The sequence below is a fragment of the Hemicordylus capensis genome, chromosome 3 (assembly GCF_027244095.1).
Source record: "Hemicordylus capensis ecotype Gifberg chromosome 3, rHemCap1.1.pri, whole genome shotgun sequence".
In the NCBI taxonomy this organism is placed as follows: domain Eukaryota; kingdom Metazoa; phylum Chordata; class Lepidosauria; order Squamata; family Cordylidae; genus Hemicordylus; species Hemicordylus capensis.
Window position 1 is genome coordinate 182,446,586 of NC_069659.1, and position 9,236 is coordinate 182,455,821.

The following is a 9,236-nucleotide window of genomic DNA, read 5'->3' on the forward strand; positions in this document are numbered from 1 at the left end:
CTCACAGAACAGGTCAGATTTTTCCTGGCATAATGTGCTAACAGATAGAATGAGTTTAACAGCTTTGGAACAGTGCTGACAGATTTCTTCCCCTTACCTGAATGAGGCTCCAGTTCCTGTTTACACTTTTGTATGGCAGACCATGGGCATTAAAGCAGTTGGCTTCAAAAATCATCACTGGTTTCTTGAAAAATGATAGATGCCACCGAAATTTCACCTAAAACAAAACTTGAAGTGAAACTCAGGGAGTACATAGAATTTCAAGGGAAGGCAGAACTACTTTAGTAAGACTAGCATATTTTCTAAGCAGAGTTTTGTTCATGTTTATTTAAAGTATACCTGTTTCCTTGAAGGTGTGTTATGCTGAATAATTGGGGGAAACCAAATGAAATGTATTTCAGGCAAATGGAAATTTCCCCCAGTGGTGATAGATAGGGAAAATTGCTTATTTAGTCTTGAAATTTGTTTTGCTTGAGGTTTCCCTAATTTTAAATCCTTAAGTTACATGGGACAGAAACCCTTGTTTCTATTTGTTTTACCAGTTTACCATGTGGTTACATGTACATGTGATAACTTACCACTTTGCAAATTGTCATTGAATTCACTGTCTTTCGAATATCAATATAGACTCCTGGTTCCCATACCACTGTTAGAAGAACAGAATGATCCCACGTATATTCAAACTAAACATTATTGCTTAGATCAAAGGCAAGGAGGGAGAGAAAGATATATTGCCTTTGTGAAACATGAAGTTGAGATAAGGGATGGTGTTGGGTTTATTGACTACCATATTTGGCTCCACTTAATCCTCAGTCATGGGCAACTAGTTGCAGGTATAGGCCTGGCTCAAGCCCCTCTAAGTGACTGTGGTGCCTGGTGAGCAGCTGTCCTCACACTCACACGCCCCCCACTGATCTGCCACCCAGTATCCTCCCAGTCTCCTACCTCTCCTTGTGACATGCAAAGTGCACCGTGCCGCTAATTATCCAGCTGACCTCCTTTGCCCTCTGATCTTCTTCATGTCTCCTCACCAACCTCCTCATGCACCACCAATTTCCCCACTACCTCTGCTGCTCATCAGCAGGCCAGTTGTTTGCAAATAGCAACTATTGACACCAGATTCAGATTTGTATCACATGTATATGAAAAGATGCATTCAGTGTGAACTCCTGAAGTGCAGTGTGATCCTGCCAACCACTGTCCTATGGATGAGGATTTACATCTGGAAATCCATCAGGATCTAGATTGCCTAAGACACTTTTAAACCTGCTGTCCCACATGGCTTCTTTAACTATATCAGATAAGTCTGTGTGAATGTCTGAAAACCCAGAGAGAACCTGTGAGTACTGGCAATCAACTAAATGTGATTGTTAAAAATACTGGTCTGTTTCTGGTCATTCATGAAATTCATATGGGTGGGTCAACATTCCGAAACTGAGCAGGTGTGTGTGTGTGTGTGTGTGTGTGTGTGTGTGTGTGTGTGTGTGTGTGTGTGTTAGGGGTGTGCACAAAACCGGCTGGCCTGGTTTGGTTCGAGTCTGAACTGGACTCAAACCAGACTGGGCCAGTTCAGTTCTGTACCCCCTTGAACTCCCGTTTCAATTTGGTTTGAAAATTGAATCGCAATCTTATATATATATATATATATATATATATATATATATATATATATATATAATTTTACTCACCCCCTCTGCAGGGGCTTCTTCAAGGCCATGGTGTGGGGTTGTCTCCAAAGTTCCCCCTTCCCCCTGCCAGACTCTGTTATGGTAAAAATTACCGAACCTGCCCTGCATGGTGGCGGCCATTTTGGAGGCTGCCACACATACCCAATGGCCGCATAGCTATCACATTTCTTTAACATTCATGCAGTTTGCATTAACATATCATACTGCCTAAAGAATAATATGTACCCCACTATGGTGGAATTCCAGTGCCAGCACTGGAACTGAAAAAAGTACAGGATGCAGGCAACTCACTACAGAAAATAAAATGCTGCTTCCAGGATTTCACTAAAAGAAAGATAATAATATCTTAAGATCTTATGCACAAAGCTGACATAAAATGAAATACTGAACAAAATCCAAAATACACAAGTAAAAGAAAAAGACCAAAGGCTATACACCTCAAAACATTTGTTTAGTTAGGTATTTTCAGTTTGCCTAAACAAGTGCAAACGTTTTCTTGATTTCACTTTTATTAACTGTAGGTGCAACAAAAAGAAAATTGAAACACAACAAATTGTGAGGCAGAAAATTAGAAAAAATGCAAGTTTGGCAAATCTTTTAAAAAGTACTTCAACTTGAGACATTTTTGCAATATAGCATTAAAGCTTGCATTGTCATTTACCTTTTATTAGAATAACACACAAGGATTCATTTTAGCTACTAAGTTATGCCATCACAAAGCTGGAGGTTATGGCAAGACTCCCCTTGTCTGTGCTTCTACCAGGGAGTTGATGAATCTGCTGAGACAGAATGCATCTTTACCCACTCAACACTTTCATATTCCCCTTGGTGAACCAGTGGTGCAGGTCATGTGGACTGGTGGAACTTAGCAATGGGCTGGAGCATCTTGCAGTGTGAACTATGTGACTCACATGTACTGAGACAGTACATCAGGGCCTCTAAGGAAAAAAGGTGTGTGTGATGCTCTAGAGATGTGCAACACTCTGCCTTCAAGAAAAGTTGTCTTACTGGAATTCTTCTGGTTTCCAAGACATATTAAAATTGTCCACATGTTTCATCTTAGGGACCACACCAACATTCACTTCAAACTGTGAATTTGAACTGTGACTGGCAACTCCCCAGTCTACTCTTTATCTCTGAAGATGGTAATATATTATCATTTTGAGATAACCCTTCTGTTGCCTACTTCATTGCTTAACATGCTTGCTCTCATTTAAAGATATCCTCACCCCAAGGAGCTGTCCTCCCTGCTGGTGCTACAGTATGTCTTGGGCTCATTATAAGAAAGAAGCACTAGGAATTGTGATGGCAACACAGTGTAAATGCTAATTGAGAAGGAAATTTTGTATCCCTTCAATCATTTATATTGCCCCTCTAAAGTATACCCCCCCTCAAAGAGTCTGGTCATTATCCCCGGGGCATTAAGAGACATTCAGAAAAGCTCACTCTGCTTTGAAATGAATTGTAAGACTACTAATGTTCCTGTGGATTCAGTTACAACTATATAAATCTCTCCAAGTAATTAGAACAGTGACCTAAGGACTTAGCAAGCCATTTGGAGAAGAACAGCAGCTCCTTAACATTTGACTGCAAAAAAGGTCCATGAAAATAGATACTCCACTCAGAATCTAAATTGCCCATTAGGAAATCACATAGGATATTTTATATGCACAGCCATTTGTAATGAATGCATATGTTCCTGCTCTTGGCGATTATTTCTAGCATAATATGACACTATACAATATACCTCTCCCCTAATTGCACCCTGCAAAATGCACACTGTGCTGAAAGCTAATCAATCAGGTTAGGACTTACCTTTGGATTCAGTATACTTATTGTTTCTTTAACAAACAGTTTCCAGCTATTACAACTTAGTGAAATTCACTTTCCCATGTAAGTGCTTAGAAATGTCTGAACAAAGCGGTAGACGGACAGTGAGAAAAGAAGCAGAACATGAAACTGTATGTTTAATATATGTTTTATATCAAACATGAAAAATCTGCAGGCAAAATTCAGTTTTCAGTTCTGCTTGCTTGCTGTGTTGTAAATATGGGCTTTCCATGGAAAATCTTTCTACCTATCTTTTTGATGGTTCAGTCTGCACTGCTGTTATTTCAATATTGCCAATTGTCCAAATTGTTCAGTCATTTAAAATTCCTCAGTGTTTTCATGCAAGTGGGGTTCACTTGTAGTGACAAAGGAACTTACACTGGATAATAGATTTTGTTGTCTTGAGACTGTATAAACTGTCATTCTTATACAGAAGCATTTCACTTGCAAGAACAAAGATGGAGTGAAAAAGTTAAAATGCATCCAGAATACAAATGTTATGGTTCTTATGCATGTTTATGTCGCTTGGTGGCAGGGGTGGGGATTGTAGACAAGCACAATTCCCACCTCGGAAGGATGGTGCAGAAAGATGTTGGGTGATGTTAGTGAGGAAAATCAGTGTAATTAATAATTTCCAAAACAGGGAAACAGATGCAGTAGCTGTATTTAAAAAATTCTGAAACACAAAACATCTATCTATCTATCTATCTATCCATCAAGCAATCAATCATATTTTTATACTGCCTGATATGTACCTCTCTAGGCTGTGCGTACATCTCTAAGAGATGAAATATAATCAAGAAAATTATGTTTTATCAATAATCTGATCTCTATTGTTTCTGGTTTGTTTAAATATAAAATATTTTGGGAAGTGGGTTGGTTTATATTGGAAAGTAAAATGATCTATTGATCATATGGACTATATGGCATGTGTGTGTGTTTCTTTTTCCTCTTTAGATATATAATTTTTGTTATATATTTGGCAATAATTTCAAAGTCATAAGTCTGAAGTATGTATAACATGTATAGTTTAGTTCTTTGTAATTGTTTTGGATATTTTAAACATATTTAGAAGAAGTTTATTTATACTTACCTTTGTTAAATTTATATTTAATTTTAAAAGGGTGGGGGGAAAGGTAGAAAAAAGTAGTTTAGGGTGAAAAGAAAAAGTTTACATAAATCTGTGAATAATGAATACTTTCTGTAAGGATATTAAAATACCATAAGAATGTAGATGGTTGACATTAAAAGACTGAAATGATTATCAGAATGATAATATGACTTAAATATATTTGATTATTTGGGGGGAAGGTACATAATAGAATACCCACAAAAATATTTAGACTAGGATTCAGAAGTGATGGAGCTTCAGTCCATCACACCCCTCACACCCCCCACTTTATTGCAGTAGTAAATCAACTTGGTGATTAAACTCTAGGGTCACATCCCAATACAGAATTTGATACACTTCATTCCATCAAATAAATACACAGCTTTCATTCTATGCAAACTTATCTAGGAATAAGTGATATTTAACTCAGAATGTCTTACTTCTGAATAAACATTGTTTGTTTGTTTATTTATTGAAATATGTCATTTCAAATTGACATGCTCAAAGTGCTTAATAGAAACAATCTAAAATGATGAAACTTAAAACAGAATACAACCAAACACATATATACAGTAATCTGCCACAGGGAGGGGTTGACTTAAAACAGGTCTGAAGGAACCAGACATTGGGAAGGTTGTGTGAATCTATCAATTAAATCCTACAGTAGGGAGCAGCTGAGGAACAGAATGTTGAAGGTGTCAGCTGAAAGAAAACACTGAGGGAAATGGAGGGCTGGGAGAAAGGAAAGAGATTTGGCCTAACAGTTTATATTCTGGGCCCGTTCAGACATAACGTGAAACCTCAGCTAGGTGAACTTATGGTTAATCTGTGAACCCGGGAATCATTCTGCAGATGGCCATCCAGCCACAGTTCCACAACTTCTGGCTTCTGGGCAGAGGGACCCCTCTCTTTTCCTGGTCTGCCGAGGATACATCCCAGCAAGTTCCATACTGCTTCTGTCACCAGACTGTGGGCAAGGCATCAAGACATCAGAAGAGCTGCAGCCATTGGCAGTGTGATCATGCCTTTTTGACCTCAATTGCCCTTCCTCGGCAGGGAAAAGGCATTTTAACCCTTTCCTCACACCATTTGCATCACTGCCTTTGAAAAAGCCCTGCAGCCATACAGTCTTGCACAAGCAAAATTACTGGTACCAGGGAATGGGGAGGGGCACTAGTTTTCTGTTACTCTGGGAAGGGATCATGATAACTTCTTAGGAGGGAATATGGATCTGAGGATAGGGAGAGGATCCTGGGGTATGGTCCATGTGACAAAGGATGCTCTTGGATGCAAAGATCCAGGCCAGGAAGTCCCGATGTTGGTTTGCCAGCTGGGGATTAGCCCTCTCATGAGAGGGCCAGTCCACTGGGGAGAACCAGAGGCTCCATGGACTTTGGGTCTCCATTGGACTGCACTCCCATGAGGTAGGCCATCCAACCATAGGGGCCCCCACTGAAGTGGGGCTCCCGCTATCTCTAATTCATAATAGACCTCATACTTCCCGCTCCACTCAACCCTTCCAGACTTCCAAGCAGTTTGGTATGCCCCATGTGTCCAAGCAGTTTCAGGTGGGTAGAGTTGTGAAAGACTGGGGATGGATCCCATGTCCACAGCCAGATGGGGTGGGCTGGGACTAGTGTTGTGGCATATGTAAATTGGCTATTGTGGGACATCCTGGGGCAGGGCACCCATTGATTTCAGTGATCCCTGGCAAGAAAGGTGTCCATGAGGGGCAAAAAGAGAGAGAGAGAGAGAGAGAAAGATGGGATATGTGTTGTGGGGATACCAGACTATCAGAGGGGGTGCTTGGACTCCTGCTTTGCGACAGGTGCTGGGATTGGGAAAGGTGTTGCTGGGGTACACTTTCCCAGGGCTTGCATACATCTAGCAATTGGGCCGGGTAGCAACAGCCCTCCAGCCCACATGCATGTCTTTATGGCTAGGCACTCTCATGAGAGAGCGGTCCTTGGGAGAAGTATCTATTGCATTTGTTGTCATCACACTGGGCTCCCAAGCTCATCCTTGTTTCCCTTTAGATGATTCCACTAATTAGTTATGGCCAAGACTGCATGTTGGCACCCCATACTGGGTGCCCTTCCCTTACAAACTGGTATAAAAATAGAACAGAACCACTTCAAAAATCTAGGAGCTATCTTTTATCCCAAACTTTGGGTTATCTAGTTGATAACCCTTTGCCAGTGTGTGCATGGTACTACACCAATCTGAGGTACCTCCAAGCTGGTGGACCAAGGCTGAACATCTGGATATGCACACATATATGTGCAGAGTTGAGGGCACCCTTCTATGCAATTGGAGGGATCAGCACTGTCCATGGGAACCTTACAAATACAGACACTGTCCAGGCATCCCAGGAAATCAATGCCCTGCTGCCTAACCAAACAGCACATGCAACACCTTTGAAAGGATGCCTTGCTGGACAGCCACACTAGATCAGGTGTGTTATTAATGAAAGGGTTCCTTGTGAATGTGCTGCTTCCCCTTCCCCTGCTGGAAGCTGTCAAAACCTACATGACAGGCAACATGTCAAGGTGTGCTTTGCAGGTTCCTCAAGAAATCCAATCACATGAACAGAATCAGACACCAGATTTGTGGGGCTACGTGTTGTCTCTTTCTTTATCTGACTGGACAACAGAAAGGTTTCCATGGCTGGGGTTTCAATGGGTTTATGTACAAGATTTTCTGCAGGGTCAACACATTGGTATTTCTGCCAAGCTACGTGGTATCACTCCCCTGGCATGTGTGTTGCCTGCTGGGAAATAACCAAGTTGCTCAGTTCCTGGTGTCACAGGGGCTTCATGAGTTTGTGAATATATCTCTGCAGTCCTGAATTGCTGGAGACCTCTCTTGCTGTGGATGTCTTGTCATCCCCCCGCCCTTTTTTGAGGATGAACCAGGGGGGAACATAAGAGGCAGTAGATAGTGGGCTTTCTCTAATGTGGTTCCTTTTAAATGGATGAGTGCTAGTGATCTGTCACCCCTGTTGCCAGGCAATGGCAGGAGGAGTGTGGAGACGGTGGAGGGTGGAGCAACAGCTCAGAGAGGTGGCCAGAGAGAAGCATAGCTGGCATAGATGTATTTCTGGGCTGGTCTAAGCTCCTCCAAGATTGGGAGGAGTCACAGCACAAAACCCAGCTTACAGCAGCAGCAGAATTCAGATGAAACAATGGCCCTTTGGAACCTGATGTTTCAGTGGCAAAACTCACTAAAAACTGAAAGTTCAAATGCAGGTTTGGGGGGTTGGAAACTGATCCATGGTTGGGTGGTGAAACAGAGGAGTCTCGCATTTGGATGACCAGATCTTCTGGCACATTTGCCTCCAGTTTGGCATGACATCCTTAGGCGGCCAAAAGAATTCTGGAGGGGTGTCAGGAATCCATCCTGATGCCCCTCTCAAGTCCAAAGAGATTATTTGTTTTTATATTGTTTTATAACAATGTGGTCTCCAGGTTCTGGGAATGTATTCAGTTTGTACTTTCTTTCACTGCCACCATCTGATCACTCATTATCCTGCTCTCAGTACTCAACATCTTGGTTATGTAGCCTTGCAAGCACAGGATAGGCATATATGTTCAGTGTACAAATGAAACAAAACTTGCAGTGTAGAACAAAAACAAGAATAAGTTCATTAGTTACAACTGATTGGAATAAAGATCTCTGCAAGGCAGGGCACATAAACTTCTCTAAAAAGTTGTTAAGTACGTCAGCTGTTTAACTCCCTCTGAGTGGTTTTTCCTTCTTGATAAAAGGTACCATTTAGGGAGGTGATATAACTGGGTCAGAGGTAAATAAAACTTGGTTTGCTGACTTAGTGAACCAACTCATACCTTCCTTTCTTTCACCAGGAGGTTTCACTTCTGGGCACCTTCACATTCAAGGTTTCTTTCTCATGCTTAATACTCCCCACGTTTAGAGCACTGCCCCAGTGTACTGCTTGTTCCACAGTCTCCACACCTTCACCAATCAAGTCCCACACAAACCGCTGGACAATCTCTCTGCTACGCTCTGTCTACCTGCTCTCTCCTAACCTTCAGGTCCAACACTCCTACTCCAACACCAATTGTCTTCTCCTAACCAACTGTCCTTATTTAAATCTCTCCCCCATGAACATTCCATGCCTGGTTATTATGGCAATACACACTCACTCTCCAGCTCCTATATGTATGTTCCATCACGGGGGGGGGGGGGGTAGAGGTGTGTGTGTGTATTGACATTTTTAAACATCCCTTCTAGGGATGTGCACGAAGTTTCTTGGGCACTGGCAGGGGTAGTCCTTTAAGGGTGGGGGAGGGTGCACTCACCCCTCCCGCCGCATATCCCCCACCGGCGCTCCATTACTTTTAAGCCCCTCGGGGTGGCAGCATTCCTCCCTGCTGCCCCGTTTTCATCATTGGCCAGAAGTGGCAGGAAGAAGCAAGCATGCACGCGTGCGTTGCATGCATGTGTTGCATGTGCGCACATGCCTGTCCGCCATGCGGGCATGTCCATCATGTGACGGGCGCACATGCGCTTGCTTCTTCCGGCCACTGACGAAAATGGGGCAGCAGGGAGGAACGCAGCTGCCCTGAGGGGTTTAAAAGTAATGGTGT